Genomic DNA, 17670 nt, shown 5'->3' on the forward strand with positions numbered 1-17670 from the left:
AAACAGCAATGTTTATCTGGTTTGTTCACTGCTATAGTCCCAGTAGTGGCATGTAATAGGTGGTCAAAAAATAGCTTATAAATGGATTATTCAGAAAACACCTGTTTGTATTATGGTGAAGTAGAAAGCAGCAAAGCATTAATGATGACCATATGTTAAATATTAAAAGTTATTAATCACGTTAGTACGTTATTGCATAAGATATTTTCTATCCTACTTAGACAATATACTTCATAAAGATGAAGTTGTAAAATATGTTATAAAGCTATAATTTTTATAGGGCTGAAAGTTGGCAAAATACCAAGGCATATCAATGTCTAAGGACATATCAATTGAATTTATATTGTGCATATTTGGGTATCGCTTAAATTGTCCAGTGATGCTTTGAATGAATAACAAACTAGATGCATGCACAATTCATAAGTATTTATGTATTTATTTCATAGCATTGATCTTTCTTGACTTCATTTTAGCAAAATTAATAATTATAATCAACATATTGACAATTTTGTTCTACTTTAAGTATATGCAATTTCAAATATTTTGTCAAATGTAAATTCAATCTAAACATTTAAAAATTTCATATTTTCAAAAAGTTTTTTTCTTTTAGAGTAGTGAAAGTTATTTATTAAAATATATGTGCAAAGTGAACATTTTTAATGAATATCAAAATTTAAAAGAATGACTGAAATTTTAATAGGATTTTTTGAAAATATGACAACCTTACTAAGTGTTTAAAAGTAAATTTTCAGCAGTTCTGGTTTTTGGAGTTCATCTAGTTGCCAATGAAAATATTATTATTATACTTCACATTACATACAGACCTACGTATTAACAAATTTCATACTTACATGAATTATTTAACATACCAGACCCTTCCTCACACTCCATGTACAACTGGTCAAATACTCCATGGATCTGTGTGCTCCTCCAGAAATGGGCATTGGAATCAAATGAGAGGCCAGAGAAGCCAGTGCTACTGTGAAAATAATACATTCTGAGATCTATTCCATTCCTGCTACCTGAGACAAAGGATTTGACAAAGTAATTATTTTTGATTTTGTAATTAGCTGAGCACATCTGCCATTCAAATCCTCTCTGTGCGCAGGAACAGAAAAATGGGATCACTTGCAATTGGAGAAGTCTGCACATAACACCTGGATTAAATGATCAAAATGAACATCCATCATCAGTAATGAGACAAACCAAATCGCGTGCCCTCTGATGGAATGAAATGAGAACAAAACAGCCTCACTTATGTAATAGTCCAAGAAGAAATGCATAACCTAAATTAATTATGAGGAAATATGAGGCAAACCTAATTAAGGACATTCTAAACTTGCCTGTAAATTTCAAAGTGCCAATAAAAAACCGTGGTATGAAAAAATGCCTTATATCTTGATTTATGTGCTAATATGAAATTAACTCTAAGATATATGTTTTAAATTTTTTTAAAAAGTTGGAGAACTGTCCCTCAATTTTGAAAAAAAGTTAGATACATATATAAATAATTTCTAGAATGACAAAGAAACAGTTAATAGTGGCCACCTCTGGAAGTGGAATCAGGTGGAGAGAGAAAGATGTTTATTTTCTACTTCTACTTTCCACTCTTTTCTTTACTGTATGATTTATTTTTAAACTAAACAGACATTTTTTTAAACGTTCAATAATTTTTAAAGTTTCTATGACTTGTAAATTTTGTTTTTGAGTCTTAGAAAATGGAAACTATTCTCAGGAAAAAAATATATTGTTTTAAATTATGTAACACAAGACTGATCATAGGTCATGGTACCTGAGGCGTCATTCCATCCTTAATCATTAACTAGCTATGGCTGTTAAGCAAAGGCACTTCAATTCTTTTAGATTTATTCATCTTTATAGATGAGATTTATAGGTGAAATTTCTTGTAATTATAACCTTAAATACTCTTAAGAATATATTAAGACATTTAACATGTTGTCAACAGAGGGCAGTAATTAACCACAAATAGTCCCATGTTTTCCATGAGCAAGAAATAAATCCTATTCATAGAATTTGAAGGAAGATAGTATTCAGAGTACCACAGTTTTTCTTGCTATTTTTTTAAAATTGTGATTATATTCCAGTTTTCTCCCATTCAAATAAATACTCCAAACAAACACTGCTTTTTCCCACTCAGATCATGATCTCACAGTTGGTGGCTCTGAGCCCTGCATTGGACTCTATGCCTGCTTCAGATTTTGTGTCTCCCTCTCTCTCTGCCCCTCCCCTGCTTGTGCTCTGTCTCTCTCTCTCAAAAATGAATAAACATTAAAAAAATTAAAAGAAAAAAGGAAATGAGACACAAAAGATAAAAAGGGAAGAATATAAAGTGAGTTTCGTGATAAGGCAAGGCCTTGTTGACGGGAATTAGAACGTCATTTACTCTGCCTTCTGATCATTTGTGTGGTGCATGTCGATACAGTAGGGCCCACTGGAAAGATCAGAGACAAAGGATTACTACAGATTTGGATTTTAAACTATTCTAGGCTACTTACTGTCTGTACATGCTAAACTCTGGTGAACTGAATGAAACTTTCCAAAGCCTATATTCCTTCAAATCCAAAATAATAACAATAGCTACTTTAGAGGATTGTTTAAGGATTAAAATAATTATTTATAAAATATATAGGAAAGGGGCGCCTGGGTGGCGCAGTCGGTTAAGCGTCCGACTTCAGCCAGGTCACGATCTCGCGGTCCGTGAGTTCGAGCCCCGCGTCAGGCTCTGGGCTGATGGCTCGGAGCCTGGAGCCTGTTTCCGATTCTGTGTCTCCCTCTCTCTCTGCCCCTCCCCTGTTCATGCTCTGTCTCTCTCTGTCCCAAAAATAAAATAAAAAAATAAATAAATAAATAAATAAAATAAAATATATAGGAAAATACTATATATATATAGTTGCTCAATAATGTTTATTAATATCATCATGATTATTGTTGCTATTATATTATCATACAGATCTCCTTGTTTTAGTACAACTTAGTCTGATAGAGGAAATACTGCATTTTATCCCTAAACATATATATTTATGTACAAATAAATATATATAACTATGTATTGTAAAACCTAGGATTGCAAATAACTTATTCTATAAGTGTTCCACAAGACGAGCAAACATTTCTAATAAATTTTAACTTGATAAACGAGCAATGTCTTGCAATACAAGTAGTACATAACACTGAATGTCACATGATCACAACTAAGCCAATGGTTCTTGAAATTCTCTTTGATATACAAGTGCTTTGGATTACAAGCATGTTTCTGGAATGAATTATGCTTGCAAACCAAAGCTTTACTGTGTGTGTGTGTGTGTGTGTGTGTGTGTGTGTGTGTGTGTGTATACGTATAATGTACATGCATGTGTATATATGTATGTACATATTCCTTTAACAAATAATAACATTGTGTTTTTATGAACCAAATTTTGGGAATTTGGTACATGTTTTAATAGTTAAAAATGAATATCAGTTTACCTTTTACCTCAATTTTAAACCTTTTAAGAGAGAAAAACCTGGGATACTGGATGAGAACTTTTTGTTGTTTATAAATCAAAAAAATATGCATGTTAAAAATGTGAAAAATGATTAAAGAATATAGATAGCACTTCACAAAAGAAAAAATAAAAATGATGGGGTGCCTAAGTGGCTCAGTTGGTTAAGCATCCAACTCTTGGTTTCTGCTCAGGTCATGATCTCACATTTCGTGGATTCTAGTGCCGTGTCTGGTTCTGCACTGACAACGCAGAGCCTGCTTGGGATTCTCCCTCTCTCTCTGCCTTCTCTTTCTCTCTCTCTCTCTCTCAAATATGAATAAACATTTAAGAAAAAAAAATATTTTTAAGAAAATGACATTCAACTTCGCTGTTACTCAATGGACTGCAAATTAAAATTTTTTCACATTTTGCCTATAAAACAGAAAACAAACTTTTTAAAGGTACCTTCGAGGGAGTTGGTATATGAGTACTCTCATAAGGTGTGAAGCTCAATTGGTTACACATTTATTTGAAAATATAACTGTAACCATGACATTCTATCCTAAAAGGTTTAAAAAATTAATCGAGATGTGAATTGAACAAGAATTTGTTTTTACTTTTTAGATATTGAAATCAGTGAAAACCTCTGGAAGATAAACTTACACAATTTTGTATAAATTAAAGAAATAGAATTTTACATGAAGCTCTTGGAATAACTTTTTTCTAATCCCCGCTTTAAAAGAAGATATTTTATAAGGTGAGATTTTTCTTTTGTTCTCTGTAATCCTTGTTTACTGAATAGGAATTGTCATCATTAGTGACATCAGTTTATTGTTCTAAAATGAAGGTTTCAAGAAGACAAGGCTTTTACCTGTCTAGTTCTTTATTCTAGAATAGTTTGTCATATAGTTAGTACTCAATAAATATGTCCATATTGTGTATGTACATGCTGTTTTATTTGACACTGAAATTTTTCTAAGAAGTTTATAAGTAAAAATATTTTAATAAAAATATATAAACTTATGAGAAGTAACTTCTTAAATTTCTAAAAAAAGTTTATCTGTTAGCAATATTTTAATGATTCTTACAAAAAAATCTAGTCAAACTCTGACTACCAACCATTCTTGCTTTTGTAGCTGTGTCTTGTATCATTAGACAAAGGGAGATAGATAATCACAAAACCTCACTGGTGAGCCATTATTCTTCAGAATTACAAATGACACTGAGCAGTATGTTTTTTTCTGGTTCTTTTTAGAAAAGATTAGTGAAAACACAAATATATACTTAATAAAGAGATTAAAATGGTTTTAGTTTAAGTAAAATAAATATTTTGAATGAAACATTATTATCCAAATAGTTATTTCATGTAAGTCACATAGAAATTTAAGTGATCAGGATAAAATTAAAAAAAGACAGTTGATATGCAATTTCTTTGTAACCCATTACCTGGTATCATTTCAAACATTTTTTTGAGATATATTATCACAAACATAATTTTTAGACCCTAATATAATACAGATACATTCTAATACACGTATGTACACATTATATATAGCAGTTAGACTAATTTTACTCAGATGAACTTGAACTCTCGTCTAAGTCTTGTTTTTAAATAGACTTACCAAAGTTTTATACATTTTCTTCTCCACCTAAAGCTCAACAACCCTATTCCACCTTTATAACTTTTTCTAATACTGTAATAACCTAGAAGAAATATTATCAGATAAGCATCTCTACAGTTTTTAATTCCATCCTGTCACATTCCAAGAAAAGAATTTTAGTTCCTGGGAGACAAATGTTCTTCCAGTGTCATAGTATTATTGGAAGATGCAGCCATTTGCCTAATAAAATACAGAGGTCCATGGATCTGTGGCAACAACCTGGCTGACTTCATGAAGTAAACAAGCCTCACACCTTTGACATAAAATAATAAAATACATAAATGATGCCAATATGGTGGCAGGGACTACAGGCTTTAGAATATATTTCTGTGGAATTTAGGTCTTTTACATTCATTTAAAAGCCTGCAGCTTTCTAACAGCAGGATATTGACTTACTAAATAATGAAACATTTGTAATTAAATAGCATGGAACTATTAAAGTAATGTATTAGAAGGGTGCCTGAGTGGCTCAGTCCGTTGAGCCTCCAACTCTTGGTTTCAGCTCAGGTCTTGATCTCACAGTTTGTGAGTTGGAGCCCCACCTCAGGCTCTGTGATGACAGTGCAGAGCCTGCTTGGAATTTCTCTCTCCCTCTCTCTCTGTCTCCCTGGCTTGCTCTCATGTGCTCTCTCTCTTAAAGATTATATACTGTACAAAAACATGTTAAATGATTAAAAACAGACTACATACAGATAGACACAATGTAATCTCATTTTGAAAACAGAAATGTATAATGTACATGCATGTGTATAGAGCTATCCATGACAGAGAATATATGAAATAAGTTTTGTAATGCCTAGAGTTGGGCAATATGTATGAGTAATGTGTGTGTTTTTGTTTTTTTTTTTTAAGTTTACTTTGAGAGAGAGAGAGACATACGGAGAGGGAGAGAGAACATGAGTGGGGGAGGAGCAGAGAGAGAGAAAGGGAGAGAGAGAATCCCAAACAGGCTCTGCCTTGTCAGCACAGAGCCCGATGAGGGGCTCTAACTCACAAACTGTGAGATCATGACTTGAGCCGAAATCAGGAGTCGGAAGCTCAATCAACTTAACCACCCAGGCGTCCCTATATGAATAAAGTTTTATTTGAGTTTGGTCTTTTCTGTACTTTTCTTATTTTCTATAATTAACATATACTTTTATTTCATTAGGTATTTCACTGATATTTTATTTTATTTGAAATGAAAACCATTTGAAAGAATGTCCACTTTCTATATTTAGATGAACTTTGTGGAGAAGCCACCTAGCAGGTCCAAAGCTTGCAGAGTAGAATTTCAGAGAAAGAATATGGGACATACTATCAGTTGGTGCAGGATCAGGCAGCTGGGTAGAATCCCCAAAAGTGATTAGTTTTGCCAGGATTTGGCTCAAAGTAGAATGATGGTTCTAATGCAAAGATTTTGCCCTCCAGGAGATATTGCAAATGTCTGGAGATATTTTTAGTTGTCACCATTAAGAGGAAATTGCTACTGGCATCTGATATATAAAGACCAGTGATGTTGCTACAATGCACAGGAAAGCCCACTGCAACAAAGAATTCTCTGTCCCAAAATGTCAATAGTAGAAAGGTTGAAAACTTGGGATAAATGTAAAATGTAACCGCTGAGAAGGCCAATAAATTGGGAGAAAGCTGTAATGAGTTAAGTTGGCTATGCTATTACCTTTGTGCAGAAACTGAAACCTTCTCGAAATGACCTTCTGTACTTATCTGAAAGAATGAGCTAAGAGTCTAAGAACCTGGGTCTCCCTTAGTTTAGTTGATCTTTGCGTGGAGAGCTGAGATTACAATCAAAGAAAGTATGAGGATGGTTGGCTGTTGTCTTGTGTTCTGAAATTCAGGGCAAGATCACATTATCTAATCATCCAGGCTCTCTGAGGGCAGGATCTATAAAGGGATTGTGTGCTTTTCCTGGTGCTGCGTTGTATTTGTTCCAAGATTTATACTTCGATATTGCAAGACTTAACACTGGTGTCGAGATTACATGTCAAGAATGCTATTACAGCTTTTAGTTTATTTGTCACCCAGTTCATAGTAAAATAAGTTGATGCTTCCATCTATAAAGAGCAAAGTAGTACCAAAGGAAGTTTATTTATTTATTTTCGTCACAAGAAAAAAGAAAATGGAGGCAAAAGGAAACCCATTGCTAGAGTAAAATTCTAAAGATGTTTGTTGCCCTGCGAGCATGGGACAGGCAGCCAACGAGAGTGCTATGTTAAAATTCACGCATTTGCCAAGGTTAGTCACCTCCTTTGTGAGAAAGGCTATTAAAAGAAAAATCAGTACATTTAGAAGAGGAGTGCTTTTCCTAGATCCAAAGAGTTGTTATAGTAGCACCTATCGGCTATCAATTCTATGAAACTGGTAGTGAAGTTAGCCAGGAAACTTTTTTTTGCCTTTCATGTACATTGACTTTGAAAATTATATTATAAAAGAGAACAGCCTCATTTTATAAAAGACTCTCTACTCTTTCAGTCACACTGTGATAAAAATGGTCAAATAGAATAATGTTTCAGAACTTTTTCTTTTTTTAATGTTTCATTGATGCCAAACTTTTTGCTTTCATTTAGGCAGATTTTAGAATTTTAAAAATTAAAAATTTTGAGAAAATGAACAGTGAAAATGTTCTCTTTCTAGTCTTTTGTTGTTATATGTCCTTATTGATTTTTAACTTAAATATACATATCAAGGAAAAGGAAAAGAAAATACCAAGCATCCAAGTAATCATCATCTAGAATTAATATATGCTAACATTTTCATCACATTTTCTATGTATTTACATTATGGTGCATATTATTTTAGATAAAATATAGTATTATGTAGTATTTTTATATAAAAGATATAAAATATTACAAATACCATTGAAGGTGAACAATTTTTATAGCCTTTTCCAGTTGTATTCCTCTCCTTTCCTTTTTAGAACAACCAAAATAAATGTGTGTCCTTTTACTACATATATATCTTTATTAAATATACAGTATTACTTGTGTGTATTTCCAAAGTTAAGTAAATGACATTCTTGATTTTGAATTTTTCTTAAGATTTTATTTTTAAGTAATCTCTACACCCAACATAGGGCTCAAACTTACAACCCCGAGATCAAGAGTCACATGCTCTACCAGCTGAGCTAGCCAGGTGCCCCACATTTTTTACTTACTGATATATTCTTAAGTTCTCACATGTTTATACATATTCATGAACACCTACTTTTCCAAATAGTATTCCATCAAATGGATATTACAATGTATTTATATATGCCATATTTATTGATTTTTAAATTGTTTTTTACATTTTTACAAAAATATTGCACTTGATATTGTAAATATCTATTGGTGCACAAAAACAGTATGTAAATTTTTTTTTAGAATAGAGGTAGAATTTATAGGTTAGAGATTATACATAATTTTAAAAAGTACTAATGCGGCTTTGTGAAAATTTTTTTCTATTTTACTAAGAAGGACAATAAATATTCATTATTTAAAAATTTTTTAATGCTTATTTATATTTGAGAGAGAGAGAGAGACACATACCACGAGAACTGGAGGGGCAGAGAGAGAGAGGGAGACAGAGAATCCAAAGCAGGCTCCAGGCTCCAAGCTGTCAGCATAGAGCCTGACCCAGGGCTAGAACCCATGAACCGTGAGATCATGACCTGAGCTGAAGTTGGATGCTTAACCAACTGAGCTACCCAGGTGCCCCAATAAGTATTTATTATTATGGTTATGGAAACATATAAGAAAGGTAACATAATCTAAAACAGAGAGGTAGTCTTACCTAATAGTTAGGACTATATGCTCAGAATTCAAACTATCTGGATTCAAATCCCACTTTCATTAATTAGCTGTTTGAATTTGCACAAATGAATGAATCATTTATCTTTATCTCCAAATAGGAAAATAAGACCCATCTCATGATGGTGTCTTAAATATGGCACATGCAGAATAATACCTGGCACTAAGTAAGCCTTAAATAAATATTAACTATTGTTGTTATGTTTGTTATTTATACTATTGTTTTTACATGTGTAGCTATATTATCCTTACTGTTAATCAAGGCATAAGAAGGACTCAAGAGTTTTGAATACTGGAGGTAATTCTCTGGGTCTTTTAGTCCAGTTGTTTCATCTGTCAGGAAACTAATGTCAGGATGTCTTTTGAACAGCTTCCACATGTCACTTTCCCTCCCTTATTTCTTCTAGGAGTGAACATACTCTTTATCATAGAACAGCTCATCCTATCTTTTTAAACTATAATTGGTAGGAAAGTTATCCTAATTTTAAGCTAAAAATATATGTCCCCATTATCTTCATTCACCTAATTATTCTGGAGCAAACTAGATTAAATTTACTGTCATTTCTATACAACCATCTCCTGAATACTTTAAGATAATAAATACAATGAGTCTCCCCACCTTTCAGTTTCTATTTTGAAAATTAAATATTCTGGGTTTAATCAAAATGTTTTAGACATAAGTACTTTTAAAATATCTGAAGTGTATGCCTTAAAAAAAAAAACTAGGTTTTATCTCACTACTCTGAACACATTCTGCTTTGACAATTGTTCTCCTAAACTATGGTACAAATATAAGAGCAAAATACTGCAATACTGCAAAGGGAAGTGGGAGTATTACTTTCCTTACGCTGGATGACATAGATCAATTATTGTGACCTAAGATTGTATGATACCTTTTTAATAGTCATGTCACTTCCATAGGAGTTACTTCACAGAGGTAGATGTATGATGAATCTTATGAACATCAATGAAAAGCAACAGAATTTACTCTTTATTCACATTTTAGAGATACAGATATACATTCCAGATTCTCTCAGAAGGAGTTAGACAAACTAAATATGATTAGGAAAAAAAAAATCACATTAATGAAAGTGAAAGTTCTAACTAATCTCACCATGCTATCTAATAGAATATCTGATTCTAAAAACCTAGAAAGAAGAAGCTAGGAATTCAACTTGTTTTGTTTTTCCTCTGAGACATTCCATTTTAAAAATATCAATACGTAGGGGCGCCTGGGTGGCTCAGTCGGTTGAGTGTCCAACTTCAGCTCAGGTCATGATCTCATGATTCGTGGGTTCAAGCCCCGCGTCGGGCTCTGTGCTGACAGCTCAGAGCCTGGAGCCTGCTTCGGATTCTGTGTCTCCCTCTCTCTGTGTTCCTCCCCTACTCTCACTCTCTCTCTCACTCTCTCAAAAATAAATAAAGATATAAAAAATAATAATAAATAAAAATAAATAAATAAATAAATAAAGATATCAATAAGTAGCAATAACTGTGAAATGCAATGTTTAAGCACAGATGATAGAAAGATTTAGCTTTCCCTATTTTTTTAGTTAATTTTTTTTTGTCTGATGAGAAAAATCATTTGCTCAAGATGTCTGCCTATTAATAATGTAAGTTATAACTGAGAGTCCTGTGGAGACTCTCTTGAGAATGCTAAATAACCCTCAACCATGCATAGACCTTCAAGTTGCCACTGTTACCACTACTTCTCAATAACCATTCTCATAAAAAAATAAGAAAATATATACTATTAATTAAAACATGAACTAGACAAAACAAAAGTAACATAATGATTCCAGTTCTCAAGTTTGCATTTATGCACTCATTCTGATTTCCATGTGAAAATTCAGTCTAGTTTGAGAAGAATTTATTTTTCTGTAGATGGAGTCAGCTTGTGACCATAAAATTCCTAAAAACCTTTTTGTTATGATTATACTGCTAACAAGAATTTGTTTTAATCCACAACATATTTCAAATTGATTGGTGCTTAATTTTGTTTATACTGTTGTTTACCATCAGTAAATTTCCAGAAAGCATTTCCCCCCTAATACTTCATATCCTACAATTAAGTGCATAGGAAGAAAAGGAAAAAAAAAAAGGGAATAGGGCTCCAGAAAGACAGAAGGAATGAGGTCCAGAGGTCTAATTTTAGTAACCAGGTATCCATAGTTCTGTATTCAAGGTTATGTAATATAATAATATGGATGCAGTCAAGATAATATATCTATGAGGGAAGAAGATATATAAGTAGAGTGTATATTATGCATTTCTACTTAAGTTAACACTTGATAGCAAAGTACCCCCAAATTTACAGCGTTTTTAGCAAGAAAGCGTTTATTTTCACTCACCTTTGTGCGTTGAATGATCTGGATCATGTGGGTCAAGAGAGTCATTTGTCAGAGAAAATGAAAAAAACAAAACTACAGAATCATAAAATTCATAAACTTCTCGTAAAACTCATAAAAATCTACTTACCTATTACTTCTTTGTTTTTTATCTGCTCATTCTATGAACCAAACCTAGCAATATAGCAAAACTTGATGTCAGTGTGGAGGGAAAATATCCTCTTGTCTCTTGGTTATCAAGGAAGGGCTCTGTGGGAGGTGCAGCAAATATGTTTGAACAAATAATATAATTTACCACAGAGAAAAGTAGACAAAGAAGCTAAGATTCCCTTACTCCCTGACATATGTCTAAGCCCCTACTTCCCTATGAGAAGAATTGCTTTTAGAAAACTCCTTTCAGAAATTAAGAAAATTGAGATACTTCATGGTTAAAACAAACCAAACCAAGGGGCGCCTGGGTGGCTCAGTCGGTTGAGTGTCCGACTTTGGCTCAGGTCATGATCTCGCAGTGTGTGAGTTCGAGCCCCATGTCGGGCTCTGTGCTGACAGCTCAGAGCCTGGAGCCTGCTTCGGATTCTGTGTCTCCCCCTCTCTCTGCCCTTCTCTGCTCATGCTCTATCTCTCTCTGTCTCAAAGATAAATAAAAACATTTAAAAAAAAAAAAAAAAAACCAAAACAAATTTTTGTATCAGTAAAAATAGGGGCTTGAGAGTTAGTTTTGTTCATAAAATTTTGTTCATAAATAGAAGCAATTTTGTACCCATGTTTGTATGTGTCATACCTATTACACAGAGTTTCTCTGGATACATTTTGATAAAATTTAGATGCCATTCTTTTTTACATTTGAAATCTGAAAATGTGTATGGTTTCCATTTGCTGATCAGTTTTCAGAAATTCATTCTCAGGAAAGTGAACTACAAGCTGTCCATGGTTTATATTCTAGATAAAGGATGAAGGCTGAGACAAAGAATTGAAGCTCAAACACTCATCCCTTGCCGAATCCAACTCAAGACCTTTATAGTCACACTTTGTGACTTTGTGATAAGTAATTGGTTGAAATATAAAGCAATAGAATGTCTAATCTTTCACATACTTTGGAGTAAACAGACATGAATAAAATAGTTGTTCAATGTGATACAACTTAATTTCGTTTTAGATGTTTATCAAAACTTCTGTATAATTTGGTTTTTGACATCCTGTCTAATTTTGTTCTCTGTCCTACAGCAGAGAACTCTTCTCATAGTTCCTCATAGTGTACTCTTCTCATAGTTCCTTCAAGGAATTAATTTCCTTCCATATTTGTCTCACCCATCTAGTTAGTTACCTGAACTTGTTGAAACATTCAGTATATTTTAATGGAAAAGATTCTTAATGGGTAAATTAGGAAATGTTTTCTGATATATAGAACAAGTAAAGAAAAAAAAAAGACTATTTCCTAGCTTGGATATGAATTAAACAAACTCCTAGTAAGAGCCTGGAATGTTATTTGTGTTGTGTGGTGGTTGGAAAGCAAAAGTGAACAGAATGGTAAGGAATGAAAAGGAAAGTACCTTAGTATTAGGTGGGCAGTTGAAAATCCAGATGCTGATTAGATACAAAGAACTTTAAGATACAATGGCAAAGAATCAAATTGTTGGTGAGAAAAATTTTTTTATCCGACTAATTTAGACTTACACTGACTTGTACACAGTGGAATGGCAAGCTGGTGGCAGAACTACAAGAGGGAGCGCACGTAATCCTCAGAGAAGAGAAAATGTGAGTCCACAAAGCAGGTTAGTGACAGACTATCTTATCTTAATAATAATTGACCTTCATGTCCCCAGGCTCTCTTCTGCACAAGAATATTCCAGTTTGTGTAAGTTATATGGAACAAAATGGTGAAAAGTTTTCACTGATGCAACATAAATATGAAATTGATGATTTCTGGGAAATTAATTTTGGCTTAGCTGCCACTCTTTCAAATAAAGTTCTTTACATAATAAAAAAGATTTCTCAAATGATTTTAGTGTGCTAAAGAGCAGAAATTCAACCAAGTAGATATGAATCTAACCAATTGCCAGTTGGTTTTGTTAAGCGATGCATAAATTGGGCAGCATCCCATCTAGAAAATAGAGAGCTCCAAGGAGTTGTACAAAACGGAAGGTTTTTTATAGGAAGTAGGTGGAACAAGAAAGTAAATCAAAAGAAAGGATTGTTCCAGGCAAGGTCACTTTTCCTTAGAGTGAAGGGCAGGAGGTCAATATTGGGTGAATTATCTTATCTGCCTTTGGGGATGAGTGAGGGCCCATGTGACAGATTACTTCACTGGTGCTTATCAGGAAATTCCAGACTAACAGGTTAAGATTTACCTTTCTGCTGGGGGAGGTTGAAATTGCAACTAGGTATTAAGCCCCAGTTTAGTGACTTGGCCTAAGTGATGCCATTTTGGGCCTCTGGTTATCTTTTTAACAAGGGAAACAGGGATTGAGTACTACAAGGATGTATGTTTTTAGTACTTAAGAGAACTGGAAGTAGAACTGGAGAAGGACTTTGCTGTAGAATTCAGACACCCTCTCTCACCTCTCCTGTTCCCGGTCTTGTCTTGCTTTCATTCTTTCTCATCTCCTTTCAGAGGCTGTACATTCTCTGTCATTCTTTTCATCATTCTCTCTCCACATAATCATCTTGCATATATCATTACAGCTGCCAGCCCTTTCTCTATGTCAGCTTTTTAGTTAAGAGCTTGGCACCTACTCTATACTTTTTCTACAGCTCTTAGTTCAAGTTCGAAAAAAGAAATCTGATTGGCTGAGCTTAATTCTACCCCAACAAAGCCTGTAGATTAGCCCCAAAATTAATCAGTGTTCATTCCAATCCAAAACCGGCAAATTTCCTCACAAATGTGAGTAGGAAGGGAACACTGAATGTGCTTGAGAGGCAGGGTCTGAGTTAATAAGGGGTAATTATGCAGCAAAGTTTCATTGTTAAAACCAAAGTTTTAACAAAGAGATGTTTAAGATGTTTAAGACGGTAGCTTGGGCCACTTCAAGGAGTCATTCTGTTTTCCTGGGTATATCCTATGTATACAGAAAGTATACATGTTACTAAACTTGTTTGTTTTTCCCTGTAAATCTTTTATTATAGGGTGGTCTCACCCAAGAACCTAGAAGGGTAGAGGGAAAATTATTTTTTCTCTCCTACACCATTGTCTAGAGGAAAGAATTTTATTTGTCCTTCAAGGTCCTTCTAGCTGGAATAAGAATTAAATTGACATGAGATAAACAGGAGAAAATAAAATTTAATTTTGTACATATGGGAAATCCACACAGACATGGAAATTCCAAAGACAGGCAAAATGAGGTATATGTGTCACTCTGAACTAAGGAGGGGTTAGGGGTCTGATACTTCAAACAGAAAGCATGCAATTCACTGGAAGATAAAAAAGAGTAAATATTCGGTAAACAAACATTTGCAGGGCTATCAAAAACAATAGGACCTAGAGACTTTGATCAAACAGGTCTTGCTAGGTTCTTCTCTACCATGCCTAGTTCATATCATAATGTAGTTATCTCTAGTGATAGTTCTATTTCCGAAGCAGATCCTCTGTCTAAATCCTTTTAGGCTGTCGTGGGGAAGGTAAACAGTCTTTTCTGAATCTGCTGAGTTTTGAGTGCTTTTAAATAAAAAATAATCTTCATGCCAAATTGAGCCATCTTGGGGTGGCCTGTCCTGGGCACCTTCTTCATAAGCTAGTTGTGAGAATTAAATGAGGTTATTTATGTGCTAGACCCCTAACAATTATTCAATAAATATTAAAAATACAGAAGAAGAAAAGTTACCCCTCTCACAAAGATTAAAGGAATGAAACAAACAAAAAAAGAAAAGCCAAAGGCACAAAGACAATCTAAAAAGGGAAAAACAGGAAACTGATGGATTTTTTGATCAAATGACTGAAACCTTAATGGAATAGTAGATTCTGAAATCGTAGGAAATCTTTAGTGATCTTAGTCTGATATGATCATAATTCCATTATGAAAACACTAAAGGTTAGTGGAAGAGAGCCAAAGCATAAGAGACTCTTAAAAACTGAGAACAAACTGAGGGTTGATGGGGGGTGGGAGGGAGGAGAGGGTGGGTGATGGGTATTGAGGAGGGCACATTTTGGGATGAGCACTGGGTGTTGTATGGAAACCAACTTGACAATAAACTTCATATATTGAAAAAAAAAGAAAAAAGAAAACACTAAAGGTTAACCTCATGACAGCAACTTACAGCAGAACAACTGGACATATTTAAGAATTTACAAATTATGTGAAATAATATCATTATCATCATCATAATATAAACAATAGTAATAAACACAAAAATTAACATTTATTGAAGGTGCGTGTCTTAAGTGTTTTATATATGTTTATATGTATACATATATGTATTAATCCATTTACTACATATATCAAACTTAAAAACCTTTATTATTATTATGTTAGGGAAAAAGAAATGGATGCTCAGAGAGTTTAAATAATTGACCAAAGTTGCAAAACTAGCAAAGAGCTGAGGTTTAGGGTTCACAGCCCATCATTCTGCAATAGATAATTCTCTAATCCTAGGAAACTTCAGAAGCCCTCAGATTGTTTTCTTAAGTATACCCATAATGTGGATAAAATAATTTGAAGAAAAAACAAACTGGAAAAAGAGGTCATTTTATTAAGTAACAATGTAATAGTAAATATATATTGTAAAAATAAATAGCTCTGAGGGGAAAAGTGTTTTTTTCTTTTTTTAACTGATTATAAAAAGAATCCTGGAAAGTGAAAGATACAGTTCTTCAAGAACAGTAATTCTGAATTCTGTTTCCTTCATTTTGTCCATAATAGAAAAAAAGCCTTTCGAAGTGCTTGGCGAAATTAGCCTAAATACTATTGGAGTGACCTAAACAGGAAGCCTGGCTATTCCCAACTGCCTGTGATCTCTGAAACCAGCTCTGGGGCTCCCTCTTTGCTCCAATAGACAGGAGCGACTTTGGGCTACATAATCATCAAATTCTTACCTCGCCCTTTCACTGCTAGTAGGATCAGATTACATTTCTTTCACTATTCTCCACTCCCCAGTTTCTTGATCTGTTTAAAAGAAGTAGAAAAGATAAATCTTCTCTTCAGTGCCTGGAAGGGAAAACAAAATAACCTCAACTCCGCTTTGAAAAAAAATCTTTCCAAGAACTTTCTTCAGAGATTTGACTCGTGAGTACTTGGCAATATACTTTCTAGCCCATGAGAAATAACCTTTATTTATTTTTTCTTGGGAGAAGAACAGGGTACTGAGAGGTAAAGGCTGGTAGGGGAGGACCATTGTCTGTAACCCTATAATGAAAATTGACTCTTCTCTGTAAACAAAGTAAACTCATATTTCAGTGCAAAACTAAGTTCTCAGCACTTTGCATTTAGTTCTAATGCAAATATATATGCAATATATATTTATGCTTGAAGACCTTGAACATTTTTGTAAGAAGTTGGTGAGATGTAGTCTTTTTTGTAATTCTTAGCTTGTGGTAGCAATTTGTTACTAATTGTGTGTTTAATTGGAATTTTCTGAAGATTTGGTTTACTTTTAAATAGTATATATTAACATATAAAGAAATATGATTGAGAGACTCCCTGGCAGCCTTATGTTTAAAGAACCTTCTTCCATTACTTTTAATTGTTGGTAGTTAAAATGAAGCATAAACATTAGAATTCTTGTAAACTAAATTAAATATTTTATGCCTGTATTAACTAATCTCTCTAAGGAAATACTTTACAAGCCTTCAAAGAATAAAACTCACATTCTAAGATACTTAAATAAGAATATATATCATTTCACTATTTGTAGTACAATGATGTTAATTAAAGCAATAGATCACATACCTACATGATGTACTATCATGTTCATGTTGGTTATGAAACATTAAAATTTGCTTCTGGTAGCCAATAAAAGCACATAATATAAAAGTACACAACCACCGAACTATAATAAGACAAAGTTATTTAATTATGGAAAAAGCTCATTTGTGTAAGTAATACCAAAAAATGAAGGCCAAACAGTGCCATGTAGGAAAAAAAAGAAAAGATAAGCAACAGCCACAGTGTGACTCAGTGCTCTGGAAATTAGTCACAAAATGACTTTGTAAATTGTGTGATAAACACAGAGGGCAGAACCCAAGCAGGAAATCTACAGCCCAGAGAGTTATATTTTATGTATAAAGGCATAGTATTTACATCAGAAGGGAAACATGTCAATTTTGAGATACTGCAAAGTTTTTAAACCTAAGAAAATCCTTTCCAAAAACAGTTTTAGATTGTTTTTAATTCATCATTCTAGTGCATGATTATTTCAAGACATTTTATCTATATCTCCTCTAATCTTTAAACTAAAA

General features: G+C 33.4%; 1 protein-coding gene across 2 annotated transcripts in view; it reads left to right on the forward strand.

Annotated features, from left to right (window-relative positions):
• The window catches only part of TFPI (tissue factor pathway inhibitor), a 103026-nt gene that overhangs the window by 18090 nt on the left and 67266 nt on the right, over nt 1-17670 (forward strand). The window contains exon 2 of one of the 2 annotated variants that reach the window (XM_019461702.2): nt 4110-4242. The gene's annotated coding sequence lies outside the window, so the exon portion shown is untranslated. Of the gene's footprint in view, nt 1-4109; nt 4243-16221; nt 16499-17670 lie in introns of those variants that run through there. The other variant, XM_019461692.2, reaches the window with a different exon arrangement.

Source organism: Panthera pardus, unplaced genomic scaffold, assembly GCF_024362965.1.
Source record: "Panthera pardus isolate Hobbes unplaced genomic scaffold, ASM2436296v1 HiC_scaffold_10, whole genome shotgun sequence".
NCBI lineage: Eukaryota > Metazoa > Chordata > Mammalia > Carnivora > Felidae > Panthera > Panthera pardus.